The sequence below is a fragment of the Struthio camelus genome, chromosome 3, assembly GCF_040807025.1.
Source record: "Struthio camelus isolate bStrCam1 chromosome 3, bStrCam1.hap1, whole genome shotgun sequence".
In the NCBI taxonomy this organism is placed as follows: Eukaryota; Metazoa; Chordata; class Aves; order Struthioniformes; family Struthionidae; genus Struthio; species Struthio camelus.
Window position 1 is genome coordinate 34,492,075 of NC_090944.1, and position 15,351 is coordinate 34,507,425.

The following is a 15,351-nucleotide window of genomic DNA, read 5'->3' on the forward strand; positions in this document are numbered from 1 at the left end:
TCAGTAAAGACATTCATCTGTTGTCCAGATCCTATTTGAACTTAAATAGGGGGGGTAAAGGCTTCTAGGTAAATGCAGTTTAGCTATTCAAAGTCAATTTTTGCTTGTTGTACTGCATTCCTTTTAAGTCCCAGAATACATCATGCAGGCTGCAGATAAGTAAGATTCCTTCCCGTGAAAACTAACAGCTTAAGTAGATATACTGATAGCTAAAAGACTATGGAAGGGCTATAATAAATGGCTGCAGGTTTATAGCTGTAATATGACTTCATGCGATGTCTTGGCCTATCTGTTCTCTTTACTCTTCTGTTTTTCTTCCCGTTAGGGTCTTTCTCCCCATGAAGATGGGTCCTTCTTTGGAGGTGCTTGTAGATGATGCTCATCCCCCAGCAGCAGTGTCTGCTACATCTCTTTTCAAGCTGCAGTGCACAGTCGGCTTACCCTGGCCTACGCCCACAGTGCTGTCAATGGCACCTCCTGCACTTTGCCTGTCATTTTCTACAGCTGCCTATTCCAGGTGTCTTATTGCTGTTCACAGGATAAGCATTGCCTGGAATCTAACCCAGCAGAAAAAAAGAAAGATTTGCAGAAAGACCACATCTGGATTAAGGAATTGAACTCATCCCTAGTCATTCTCTGACCATCCAAAGCAGAGCCTCCGCATGCAAGCCCTCTGTTGAGGGCGATGCCTTATTGCGCTAACCTCCAAATCATGCCCAGGCACTATTCTGGGAGATGGCCAAAAGCAACACAGGCACTGTCCAAATTATTTAAGCATAGATGCCCAAGTTCCAGTGCCTGGCAACATTTCCTGGCACTACTGAATTAACTGTAAAGGTGTGGTCCGTATGTCTGTGTGAATATCTGTGTGGGTGCAAGGAAGAGGACAGGAGTGAGAGCTGGCAGCAAGGGGAAGGCAGGACTACTCTTTTCTAATTGGGTTAACACTTACATTGGATTAAGGGATCACGGAACTACAATGTCAGTCAAAGGTGTAGGTGCTAGGCGTGCTTACCGCAATTTGTTCCTGCTGGTCTCCTTTTCTAGAAAGTACCAAGATTAGACCTATTTCACCTCAAATATTGACTTTTTTTTTCTGCATTAATTGCTTGCAGTCTCTCAAAACCAGGCATTTTTTTCTAATTTTGTTTTATTTGTTTCCCCCCCCCCCCCCAAAAAGGTTTATTTTCCTGCATTAGCTCTTTCTGCTTTGGAAGAATTTGCAAGCAGTAAGAAAACCATGCTGCTAGATCTCATACGACTAGACCTGACAGAAAGCAGCTGTGTAGCAGCAGGGGCCCAGGAACGCTCTTGAAGCTTGTTGGGATGCCCAGGGTAGGAGCCCCCAAAGTCACACAGCTATGAAAAACAATCATAACCTATGCTAAAGCTGTCCAGTCCTACATACTTTGGAAAATTCACATACAGTTGCTAAAACTCCGCAGATCCAGCTCTAAGGGTAATATGATACAAAGGAAACATCTGAGTCAAAAGAATGAAATATTTTTGGAATTACCTTTAGAAACATGTATTTTGACCAGAGTGAAACCTAACAGTGTAAGTTTGCTGGTTTTCTTTTTTAAACAAGAGCAGGCCTGAGAGGGAATTGCCTGGTTTACATTTGCACAGAACCAGGCCCCCACCTCTTTTTAAGCTTAAATTGCCATTGATTTCAACAGCAGTGGGAAATAGCCTCCCATTGATTTAGGCAACAACTGAACATTGGATTTCAGGTAGCAAGCAATTCTTGGATCATCACAAATTACATCGTTTTGGGTAAAAAGCTATTAAAAACCCTATATTTAACACATTCCCTCTTTAAATGCTCTTTTATCTGAAATAATCTCTTGTAAGTAAAAAAATGAATTCTGTATTCAGTTCAGTTTTAACTATTGGACAATATTTCTGCATTCTGTAAAAGCATAGACACAGAATTGAAATTACAGATACCACAGATGATCGCTGGCAAGTAGAGTCACTCCAGCTTTGTAAGTTAGTGCTCACTAGCTGAATCACAAAATGTGCCAATGTGCACAGTAAAACATCTAATTTAAAACTCCTCCTTGACCGGACTGAGAACATTGCCTCAGACAGTTCTTTAAATTCAGATGACAAACAGTCACTTGCCAAACTGTAGTCATGCAGCTCTTTGCGATCCCGCCTGTAAAACAGCAGGTGCCAGCCCATAAGCCCTTCTCTGATTTTGTTCAGACCACCATAAATTCAGAGGAATTCCACTGAAGCTGTGGAGGCATTGCAGTGCCAAAGAATATATATTCGTAGGCTCACCTAGGTTTAAATCTAGGGGGTCCTGAGTGTTTGCTCTCCTTTCCATTGTTGCCTTAATAGTGTGGTCTAAATCAAAAGATTATCGAACTTGCTCACCTGGATTTGGACCAGGCACTAGGCTTGGGCATTTTCCAGCTCGAAATGCTGCAAGTGCAGATGCAGAATTCCTGCCATCCTTCCTTGTATCTAAGACTTCAGTATCACTAACTACTCAGTGCAGGTTTGTGAGGCTATACTCAGTAACATTTTTTTTTTTTGAGATGAGTTGGAAGAGGACTATAAATTTCATCATGTGAACAGCAAAAGATTCATGTATTTGCATTTATTTGTTTTCTTCCTAAATTGTCAGTTTCAACAACAGAATTTAGATAGGCCATTAATACTTCAATAAACGCTTGGAAAGCTCCTACCGCTGAGGACGATGAAGACACCTTGCTCTTCCCTTACAAAAGCTGCATCATGGTCTGTCTGTCTAAATTTGGAGTTTTAGGCAGCAGGCTTGCTCACACGTGTTATTACCGGTGAAACGAAGGGAGGCCATTAAATTGCCTGTAGGCAATAGTCATTTATGGTCCAGCTACGCAGCAGCCATCTAGCTATCTCAGGTACAAGTTGTATTGAGACCATGGGATTCAGCTTGAAGTTTTTGAGGGAAAATCTCGATACCTTATTCCCTGTTTCCAGTCCCTCCCGTAGGCTCTGGGGCTGTCGTCTCCGTGTTGTCAGAAGACGGCATTCCCCTACCTGCCCCAGGAAATCCTCTTTTTTTGGGGTTTGCTTTCCAAACTCGTAGAACCGACCAAAGTCCAAACAGTATATAGCCACTACCTGCCACAGTGCAAAGTGTTTATCGTTTACACAGAGCTTCAAGCAAACAGGTTTGACATGACACCTGCTTCCAGGAACACGGAGAAAACGTTGGAGAGGCAAGTGATCACGGTCAGAGCCACACGGACGTTGTGCGGCACACGACCCAAAAGGCATTTCTCGCACGGTTTACTGCTCTGGGGGGCCACGTGCCTCAGGTGTACGTTGCATGGCCGAGCGCTTGGCCAGGAAGCCCGTGTTTTGTTCTCCACAGCGTTAGTCAGCACTGTCTCTTGGCCCATTTCCTCAGGATACGTAGCCCCGGGCCGCGCCCTGCGGTACTTTGCAGCATAATTTACCGGTGAGGCCACAAGTTTTCCGTGAAATCCACAGACAACCAGTTCGTCAGGTTTGGCCTGGTGTATTTTGGCTGGTTCAACTCTCCCCCCTTCCCCGGAGGAGCCATTTGGCAGGTCTCCCTGGAGGTGAGGGGTCCAGGAGCAACTGAAGCTGGTGATATTGTCAGAGGTGCAAAGCCAGAGGTTACAACAGATTTGTAGGGACTAATTATTTGCACTGTGCCTTCTTCACGTTGCTTCAGCCTTAGCAGAGGTGCAAATGTACCCTGCTCTGCCTCAGGGTGAGGGATGCCAGAGCACAAAAAAAATACTTCTTTAAGATAAAAGACAGAGACAGGACACAGGCAGGGAGTGCATATTCCTTAGAATGAAGTAAAGGACAGAGAAGAAACAGCAGGGGTAAAATCCTGAACATGTTTTAGCAAAGGAAAATAAGGATATCTTGTGAAGCTGCTGCTGCAAATCACAGACTTTAGAAAAAGAAATTAGTTGGTATTACTCAGAGCCCACCAGTCCGCTAGGTACAGTATTTATACAGTAAGCATCGTTAGTGGACACTTGGGTTAGCAGGAGAGCTACGATTCTTGACCTGTGCTTAGAAGTCCAGATCTTTTTCCCCCCCCCGAATTCTGTTGTTCAGTTCTGGCAGCCAGGGCTAGACTTGGCCGTCCTGGTGCCACCTCCAAGGGCCCTACCCTGGTGAAACATTACAGCTTGCGTAACTATGGAGACTTGCTCTTACCTGTTGTGAGAAGCAGTGGATTGAGGATGATTGGACGAGAACTAGCCAGAAGTTTGGGAGTCCAAATTGCCTCCACCCTCCCATCTTACGTGATCTGTTGGCCTCTCTCATTTGCAAGGTGATTTTAACAAGTACCTGTTCTGGATTTTCTAAGTCCACCTATTGCCCCACTGCCTGAAGTCTTTCAGGTTGTCAGTTTATACTTTTGTAACCAGTTTTATTGACTGTAACCTCATAGTCCAGCACTGGGGTATTTTAGGACTCATTCACCAGAGGAACACAGAAATCTCTTTCATCACAGTAAATGTGCATGGTCACGTTGTCATCTTAAATGAAGAACAGAGCGATCTCTGTGGTCAGGACCTAAGTTCCTCAATCAGGCCAGGATTCATCCCTCAGATAAATCCAAATCATAAAAGCATTCATCCATTTGAATTCACACAATTCTTTCAATGTCATTACCAGCATTGCTAGTCTCTCTCTGCAGGTACTTTCAGAACATCCTCTTTTTCTTCTAAAAATACATTACTTCCTTCCTGGGCCTCCCTTCTTTTTACATGATATAGTGTTGCTAAAATCACAGATATTTATGTTGTTGCCAGTTCATTTCAGTTAGCTGAGAAAAAAGTTCAGAAAAGAAACTTAGAAAATAAAATTGAAAACTGGTGGACATGATGCAGCACCCTCAAAAGAGGAAACAGTAAAAAGAACAAAGGAGAGACATCTGAAGGACAATAGCTGAGGAACATAAAGAAATTCAATCAATCAGGTTTAAAGAGGTGGTAACAAGGAAGCGAAGCTCGGAAGAGAAGAGGAAGTTTCAAGCAGACTAACAAAACTGTGAAACTCTGAAGAATACAGCCATTCATATCACATTTATTTTAACATTATCTCCTTGAAATACCAGTGGTAAAAATAGAACCATAAATATCTTACTTTAAAACAGTAATAGAAGCTATAAGCTTAGCTTTTCTTGGAAACATCGGCTACTGCTAACAACACAGCCAGCTGAGAGAAAGCAGCCCCTCAAACTTCACCAAATGCCAGAATGCTCTTTCCAAAGAAAGGCAAAGAGAGAAGAAACAGAAGATAGCAATGACCGTACTCACTTCCAATCAGCCTTCAGGCCAGGCCACGATGCAAAGGGCAGTCCTTTATGCTTCAGTAGCGCTTGCCGTCCCTGCGCAAAAGAAGGTGCATTGAATGCGCCCCCTAACTTCTATGTGCTGGGCGTGCATGGGGGGCATGCGTAAGGATAGAGCTGAGTGCAATGGAAAACTCAGTGTTCTGCATTCAGATAGCAATAGCAGCTAATCAAATAGCCCTGATCATTAGCAAGCCCCTGCGATTTTTTGTAGGGTGCTAATCAGTATCTTGGCTCTGTTCCAATCTGCATGATTACATTCTGCCTGCTGAAATCACCTTCGAGAGCTTGAAGTGAATTTGGTACCTTTCCTCATTTCCTGGCCTAGGTGGAAGTGTTGCGTGCCACCTAGCAACGGCAGCTCGGGACTGAAGGGATGGGTGCAGCGCAGGGGTAGCTGATACTTCGGCCTCTGTCACTTATTCATGCTTTAGTAGAGCAAATTGGTTAATGTTTGCACAGTGCTTTCGGACCACAGGATTGGAAACTGCTCTTAAGAGTACAAAATACGGTCTCAGCCTTATTAGGAGCTGAGTGCTTCCAGTAACATTGCCTTCTTTGAAACCCCTGATTATAAGTGCCATCTAGTATTTAAGGAAGTAGATATGCAGGCAATCAGACATAAGTGCTTTGACAGGTTCCCAAATGACAGCTGGCCTCCATTACCTGTTTGCTGTCAGCCTGTGTGAGACTTGTTAGCTACAGAGATTTAAATAACATGCCTTATTTCACCACTGCGACAGGCTGGCAACATAAGGTGGAACTTGCTCCTGGTGCAAACGAAGTGCAGCAGCTGCCCACAGGAGCAAGGTGAGTGCAACAGCGGGCTGCCTGCCTTGCCTAGAGGTTTTTTTCCAAAACCCATGCCACCTGCGTGCCCGCCTATGTCCTGCTTTGCTCCCCCAGACCCAGGAGCAGAATCCACTCTGCCGTTGCTACAGACTTTGGTTTTGCTTGTGCAGCTGAGCAACCTCGAGCCAATTGTCCCACAGTTGGTTACTGTGGTTCAGATGACAAACAGTAACTCATTAATCATGGTAATTTACCTTCCGAATACCACTGCAAGAGAACAGATCAAATTCTTCTCTTGGCTCTGTTTGGGCAGTTACTTGGCTTTCAGGAGCCGAAGGAAGGGGAGGATCCGGCCCCTGATCTTGCACAGAGTCCCGGTTGCTGCTATGAACCCCTCCTCCTGAACCCTCTGAATTCTCAAGCAGTTTTCTTGTTACAAATTGCCTTACACGCATAAAAAAAAAAGATCTGTTTGGGCAAGCTAGGCTGAATGTTTCATTGTTCCTTTGTTTTTAAACATATATAAGCTGATTTACTTCTGCTGCCATGTAGCAAGAGAGAAACAACTGCTTTAAAGAAAACAGAAAACACAAAGGAAAACAATTGGATTTTGAACGTGAAGAGCCATGAGCCCAAAGGGAAAAATGCCACATCTGACAGAGAAAAATGATGTATTCCTCTTACATATAAAGGAAATTGTATATTTTTAAATGCACGAGAACAAATACCCTTTGTTTTCAATGCATATTTGAAAGTATGTTTGAAAACGATGACATCTATAGCAGGGAAAAACAGCTTTCATGCCTTGCTCAGGGAAAAAGGAACGGGAACTTCCTGCCTTTGTGCATGAAACATTCTTTAATCTTGGCAAACCGACAGGCCCCTTTATTGTGTTGTCTGAATACTCCTGTATTTCTCATTAAAACCATGTTCCCCTTTCCCCTTCCAGTTGTCAAGTTCAGTGTTTATCATAATGTCACTGAACAAGCCTGTTTGTTAGATAAGCACAAGGTATTATTAACATTGTAATATTCCTGTAATAAGCTGATTCTGTAACTTTTCACAACGCTACAAAGGATATGCTAACTCAGTATTTTTTGCCGGGCAGCAACTGCCTGGCAAACCTATGATGGTAGCTGCAGATGTGTTTTCATGGTCCATGGAGGACTTTTCTGAAAGCAAAAGAATGAGCTGTACTGTGTGCATACTCCTTTGCTTGACTTCTGACTCCTTCTTCCAGCATGCACAAGAAATTCGGTTTTGCAGCATGAGATGATTTTAATCTTACTGTGAAAACAGCACAAATGAGCAGTTTTCACCTCAAAACCTTGAACTGTTTGCTAACTTAACTGCTAAAGAGAATAATTTAAGAAAAACCACTTCAAGGCTTTGGGGCCTAATTACCCTTTTGTGCTCTCTAGCAGTAGGAAAAGGCTTTAAAATGTGGATATGCTAAAGGCGATTTTACCTTGCCAGAAAGAGGTATTTCGGTACATATGTCAGCAATGCAATAACTGCTTTCTTCTGTTGCTCTAATTTGAAATTACGTGCCATTTTCTCACATCTCCAGTGAACAGGACAATTAAGGACAAGATCCAGATGCCGCAAAATTATATACCCTAGTGTCTGAACTTTGCAAAGGATGAGGCTTTTTTGTGACTTTACCTTTTCCTGTAAAATGTGTACTTGATATATACAGATCTGCACACTTCTGAATATTCAAAAGGGGAAAACGCTCCTCAGAAACACCTTTATCTCACCATCCATATGATGCTAATATCTTCTGTAGCTGAAGGGACTGGGCGCAGGTAGGTATGCTGTACTCTTGGTCTGCCTTCCCCTTGCAAAAATGTTAATCAAAAATTTTCCCAAATTTAATTCAATATATTTGCAAAGCACTTTAGGGATGTTGCCTTCATATGTTTGAACAAACCTTGACTGCAAGTTTATTTTATATAACATTTCCAATGAACAGATAAGCAGATAAGAATAACAAAAGATAATCTGTTTACCCATTCTGATTGCAAAAACCTCCCGCCAGGTGACTTTATGATGCCATTTATTGTTGGTGTAACACTGAGGTAACCTCAGTGATGTTACTCCCCATTCATAGCCACACAGATGAGAAAACCAGAATTTGCTTGCCTGCCTCATTTTGATATAAAATGCTCTGGACATCAATTATCTGATGATAATTGATGAAAGAAAGATTTGCACTGCTCTGCAGAGTCTTAACAAGTAACAATCCTTGCTTTATGGTGCTATCTTTTTTAGATAAATGCCAGATGATCAGTAAAAGTTCAGGAGAGAACCATGAGGTCAGTAGTATTGGAAACATGCCCAGCATTGGAAATCCATATGCAAGATGAGAACTTGAAGGAAGACGGAACATGTGTTTGTGCTTGAAAGACCAGGAAGGTTTCTCCAAGCACAGCAAATGGTCTGGGGAAAAGGCACCAAGCTGAAAGTTGAGAGCAAGTATCAGTGGGAACGTTTGGGAGGGAGGATATGAGAGAATCACCCATCACAAAATGAACACAAAAAGAACATGCTCTATTCTGAAACAACTAAAACCAAATTGTTGATGTGACCACCCAGCTGCTACCTGACACAATTAAAGGCAATGCAAAACACGCATTGATATAACCAGGCCTCTTGTTCTATATTTGAGGAAGTATCAGACTCCCTATTAAAATGCCACTTTATCTTCTTTCCTTTCTCATATCTTTCCCTCTTTGCACCTCCCTCTCCCTTTGGTCCCACACCATTCTTTCTATCTTATGTCCATAAAGGAGTCTGTTCTCCTGCTGCCAGCTGCAGCCTCACCCCCGGCTACAGGTGGGTCCAAGAGACCAGACTGCTCCCAGGCCCGCAGCCTTTCAGAGATGCTGTGGTTTCCTCGTGGGTCCCAGGTATGCACAGAAACAGACGAGAAGGAGGAGGGACACCTGCAGTAGCCATCTTCTGAGCATCAGGACACACTCTTCTCATCCCATTCAAACTTTCCAGTGCTGTATTTAGGCCCTACAACACTTCTGCTTGGAGAAGATCCCTTACTGTTTCTTTGCCCTAATACATTCTACCTGAGATATTCAGAGAGGACCTGTAATGTTCCATCACACACAGCAATGCTCTCTGATCTGATGACAACTTCTTGATACAAGTGATTGAGAAGCTGACAAGGAGACTCACTCTGATGGACCTCATACTTACAAACAAAGAAGGACTGATTAGGGATGTGAAGGTCAGGGTCAGCCTTGGCTGCAGTGACCATGAGATGGTGGAGTTCAGGATCCTGTAAGAAAGTAGCAGGGCAAAAAGCAGGCTCACAACCCTGGGCTTCAGGAGAGCAGACCTAGGCCTCTTCAGGGACATGCTTGGAAGAATCCTATAGGATATGGCCCTGGAGGAAAGAGGGGTCCAAGAGACATGGCTGATTTTCCAAGATTACGTTCTCCAAGCTCAAGAATGGTCTATCCCAGCAAGCAGAAAATCAAGCAACGCTGGCAGGAGGCCCGCATGGAGGAAAAAGCAGCTCCTGACTAAACTTAAACATACAAAGGAAGCATACAAGAGGTGGAAGATGGGCCCCAGGAGGGCTACAGAGACACTGTTTGATCGTGAAGAGATGGGGTTAGGAAAACCAAAGCCGAGCTGGAGATGAATCTGGCAAGGCATGTGAAGGGCAACAAAAAGGGCTTCTACAGGTATATCAGCAACAAAGGGAAGACTAAGGAAAATATGGGCCTGCTGCTGAATGGAGCAGGGGCCCAGGAAACAAAGGACATGGAAAAATTCAAGGTACACAAACAAGGCATTGTTTGCCTCAGTTTTTACTGGTAAGACTGGCCTTTGGGAATCTCTAGCCCCTGAGACCAGAGGGGAAGGCTGGAGCAATGAAAATATATCCTTGGTGGAGGAGGATCAGGTTAGGGAACGTTTAAACAAACCTACAGGGGACATAGAGGTTCATGGAACCTGAAAGGATGTACCCACGAGTGCTGCAGGAGTTGGCTGATGTCACTGTGAAGCCATTCTCGATTATATTTGAAAGGTCATTGTGATTGGGGAAAGTGCCTGAGGACTGGAAGAGAGCAAATGTCACTCTTATCTTCAAGAGTGGCAAGAAGGAGGATCTGAGGAACTACAGGATGGACAGCCTCACCTCAATCCCTGCAAGGTGATTGAACATATAATCTTGAGACCATTTCCTAACACATGAAGGAAAAGAAGGTAATTGTGAGTAGTCAGCATGGATTTATGAAGGGCAAATTATATTCAATCAATCTGATTGATAGTCTTCTACAATGAGAAGATTGGCTTGATGGATGAGGGGAGAGCAGTGGAAGCTGTTTTTCTCAACTTTAGTATTGCTCTCGACACTGTATGCCATAACATCCTCACAGACAAGCTGATGAAGTACAAGCTAGATAGGTGGTCAGTGAGGTGGACTGAAAGCTGAGTGAACTGCAGGGCTCGGAAGGTTGTGATTAGCGGCATGAAGTCCAGCAGGCGGCCAGTCACTAGTGGAGTTAGCCAGAGGCCATCTGATACTGTTTAATATCTTCATTAATGGCCTGGACGATGGGATTAAGCAAGTTTGCAGATGATACAAAACTGGGAGGAGTGGCTGATACACCAGAGGGCTGTGCGGCCACTCGGAGGGACCTCGACGGGCTGGAGAGACAGAGGGACAGGAAGTTCATGAAGTTCAACAAAGGGAAATGCCAAGTGCTGCATCTGGGGTAGAATGAGCCCAGGCACTAGTACAGGCTGACCAGCTGGAAAGCAGCTTTGCAGAAAAGGACCTGGGAGTCCTGGTGGACAAGAAATTGAACATGAGCCAGCAATGTGCCCGTGTGGCAAGGAAGGCCTATGGTATCCTGGGGTGCATTAGGCAGAGAGTTGCCAGCAGTTCAAGAGAAATTCTTCCCCTCTACTCAGCCCTAGTGAGGCCTCGCCTGGAGTGCTGTGTCCAGGTCTGGGTTCCCCCATACAAGAGAGACACGGAGATCCTGGAACGAGTCCAGCAACGGGCCACAGAGGTGATGAAGGGACTGGAACATCTGTCATATGAGGAGGGGCTGAGCGTGCTGGGCCCGTTCAGCCTGGAGAAGAGAAGGCTCAGGGAGGATCTGATCCATGTGAATAAACATCTGAAGGGCAGAGTAGAGAAGATGGAGCCAGACTCTTCTCAGTGCTCCCTGGTGACAGGACAAGAGGCAAGGGGCACAAACGGAAGCTCAGACAATTCCATGTAAGCATAAAAAGCATGTTTTCAGTGAGCCTGGTTGAACACGGGGATAGGTTGCCCCAGAGAGGTTGCATGTCCATCGTTTGAGATACTCAAAACCCAACCAGACAGGGTCGTGGGCAACCTGTACTAGGTGACCCTGCTTTGAGCAGGGATTGGACTAGTTCATCTGCAAGAGGTACCTTCCAACCCCAACTATTCTTTGATTCCATTCTTTAATTTCTAAAATGCCACGCAGTTGAACTGGACATTCATCCATGAGAAAAGCAAATAACTTTCTGCTTATGCTGCAGGGAACAGGCACTCTTCCGCAGATGAGAACATCTGTTTGTTATTTTAGACACAAAGTCTAGGTGTAGCTTTTCAGATGTTTTACAGAAAATTGGACTTGAAGATAACATGTAAGAACATCTGTTATACGAGGATCAAATACTACTTTACTCTCACAAGGCTGAATAAAAAATTTTGGAGCTTTTGCCATTGCCTGGAGCTGCAGTATTTGACCAGCCTCCTCAACTGTGAAAGGCTCCTTGGGTCCTGTATAGTACTTGCCGTCAGGTGCTGCTGGTTATAACACACAGCATAAAATTCCTCTAGTTCTGTAGAGAATTTGTGAGCAAATCCAAGAAAAGATTTGAGTATATAAAAGTTAAATGCCATTATGTCTAATTTATAGGCACCTGTTCTGTCCAGCGGAAGTTGGTATGCAGTCTGTAAGCTCTGTTGGTAAATGAAACAGTTCAAGGAGGCTGACTAGTTCTGAGACCAGCACAGCTTCCCAGAGCTCACCCAGTGCGGCCGCACCCTGCTGCCTTTGGTAACTCTTGGGCCATGCCCAGGCATTGCTTAGCAGAGCACTCGTCACCTCAGGATGGGACCGTGCTAGGGAGTATGCCAACCATATGTTCTCTATGCACAAATGGCCAGGCCGTAATAAAGCTGTGTCTGAGCCCTAAAGTCTTTGTCCACTTCGTGGGGAGGGTTAGTCATCTCCATAGTTCAAAGAAACCGGTACTTCAATCAAAGGGCTAGTTAACGTTAACAGGCTGTTAGAGCAGTGTTTCCCAAGGTGTGGGCTGTACCCATTACTGAGGTGTAAGAGATGACTAGGAAGGTACTTGGGGCATGAGAAAGAGCAAGTGTAAGAATGATAACATGTCACTGCACTGGAGTAGCTGGGGAGAAGAGTGGGAGTGAATGATTGAATTCACTTAGAGCAGGACCATAGCACAGAACATTTTTGGAAAATGCTGACCTGTAGCAAAGCCAATAGGGAACACTGAGGTTTTCCTTAAATCTGCCTGGTCATGGTAGTAGCTCTATGAGAGACCTGAGTCCTCTCTGGAGAGGAGCTGCTAAGCTGTGATTGCTGACAGGCCTGGACAGGCTCCCCTCTGCTCTCAGAGGACATGCAGTGCTTCTGCAGCTGGGCTGGCTGTGCTTCTGCACAATACCATTTTGTTTAGAGGGCTCACCCAGAAAGGTGAAAACCTGCATCTAATTGCGTGCTCAGCCAGCTCAGTTCAAATTGCTACCAACCACCCCACAAGAGGAACCATCAGTCCACGTTTAGGGCTCACATCAGAGTAGCTGCATGTTTAGCCTGGTGATTGGGATGTCTACCTGCTAGGGAAGAGGTCTGAGAGGTCCCTCTTCCCTTCTTCTGTGTTCTACTAGTGATTGCTTAAATAATAACACAGCTCCGAACCCAGGACTCATTGCCCAGTGCTTGCCTGCTAGGCTGCAGCCCTTTCTTCTGTGTGCTTTTCTGAATTAACACTGAATTGTGTAAAAACATAGAACGATTTAACGCAGTCAGACCGGAGAGCCAATATTTTCTCTCTGACAGATGTAGATACTTAGGGAAAGAGTGTGGAAAACAGAGCCTGTACAAAATGATCCTTTCTCTAACATATTTTTCGTGTTCCAGAAGTCTGTGGTTTGGAGACTTCCTTGACCAGAGATGGCACCCAGACTACGTCAACCAGAATGTGGAATATTAAAGCAGATAATAATGGTAAAAATAGTGGTGATGATGATGAAGATGGTGCCACTATCTAGCTACTATTGTTATATCTTTTCCATTATTTTGGCTAATAACCTGCTGAACCCTTTCATACTTTGGCCTCCATGATATCTTACAGTCATCAATTCCACAGTTCACTTAGATGATTTAATTTTATGCACCCCGATCACATTCCCCTTCCAGATGCCTGTTTTCCAAGAGTAAGAGTCCTCATTTACTTAATCTCCCTTGTTATGAAAGATCTTCTATTTTTCTGACCATTTTCTTTGGCCTCGGCTGCCTTTAGCTCTGTTTTATGCTTTTTGAGATTAGGCAACCAGAACATTACATAGTAATGAAGATGTCAGTACATTACAGATTTATACAGAGATATAAAAATATGTTCTGTTTTGTGGTCTATAGTAGCAAAGCTCAATAGGAGGGATGGCGAAGACTACCCTTTCCAGAGTCCCTCTAGAAACAGGTTTAGGTACTCCCTGATGAAATTATGTGTATTTGAACCCTTTCAGGCAGCACAGCATCTAGTAATCTGGCCTTCCACTTCCTGAGAAGTGCCTTAATCACAAAGGTCTCATACTGAAATTTTTCTAGTGGGTCTATCTTAAAAAAAAAAAGAAGTGGCCATGTACTGCACTTTGTAGAGGCACCAACATTGCCACTGTCTGTTGCTTAGGGCATGAGAAAGGCCCTTGTAGAAGACAGCAGCCGAGCAAGGTTCTGACTCCTTCGTCTGTCCTGCAAAAAAACTGTCAGCATAGACTGACTCTGTCATTCCCGATTTAGCTATACTTACTGTAAGGTTACAAAACCCAAACCTTCTGTTAGGATTGCCACCATGAGCGACAAAAGCTTCAGCTGACACAAAGTCATCATCACTGTGACACTCAGGGTGCTGCATTGGCTGTGCTATTCCCAACAGTTCTCCAGCCTCTATCTCACAAAGTCCCTTTTTCCCCATCAGCAAATTCTTTAATCATAGTTGTGAGTTTTACCAATGGAGGGTCAAAATGCCCCAAAGCCTAATCTCCTTTTAAAATTCCCATTTTATATGAGAAATGCTTCTTTCCCTTTCAGTTCACATATATCACATAGAAGGGCATATATGGAGGAGGGAAGTCCCAGCTTTTCTTAGTAAGAGGGAACTGTTAGAATTTTTTGGAAAAGTATTAATGGTTATGCATCAAAAACCTGTTTCATTTTAACAGAAGTTACCTGCCTACCTCTCTGCATACCAAAGTACACGAGGTAAGACTATAAAAGCATTCCTCGGCAGTCATTTGAAGACTTCTAAGTTGCAAGGAGTGGCTCAAAATTACAGGTGTTTTTTAATTTTCTTTTTAAGATAAAATTTTGCAAAAAAAAAGGTCTTCAATCCCAAATAATACCTTATCTCCCCTGGATCATCAGGCTCCACAGGCACTGTCACCCTCTCCCTGATGCCTAATCTTCCCTGGCTTTCCCTTGTTCTGCCAACTTTTGATTTCTCTCCTGACCATCTAATCACTTTATCAGGTTGCCTTTGGTGGGTCCTCCTCAGCTTCTCACCCTTTATATGGCCTGTGGGTCTCGATTACTACTGTCTGCTCTCCTGTCTTTCTGGATAAAAGCAGAATTTCAATTGCCTGTCTTCCTGCAGACGATTAGAGATCTTTCTCTATGCCAGACCCGTCTCTTTCTGCCCACACTGAAATCTCAACTTGTTTCTTTGAGGGGGCAGCCAGATAAACTGTCTGGCCAAAATGGAGCTCTTCGATATCTCCCTTTTTTTCCTCCCCATCCTACCATGGACAAAAAAGCCACACACAGACGCATAGCTTGGACTCTGACCTCTCCTAGGTCCCCATGTCCAGACTGCGTAAGCCTGGCAGAGTCTTCCTTCATAAAGACAAATAATACAAGGTATTTTAAGAGGGCTACTGGCTGGCTCGGTACTGTATT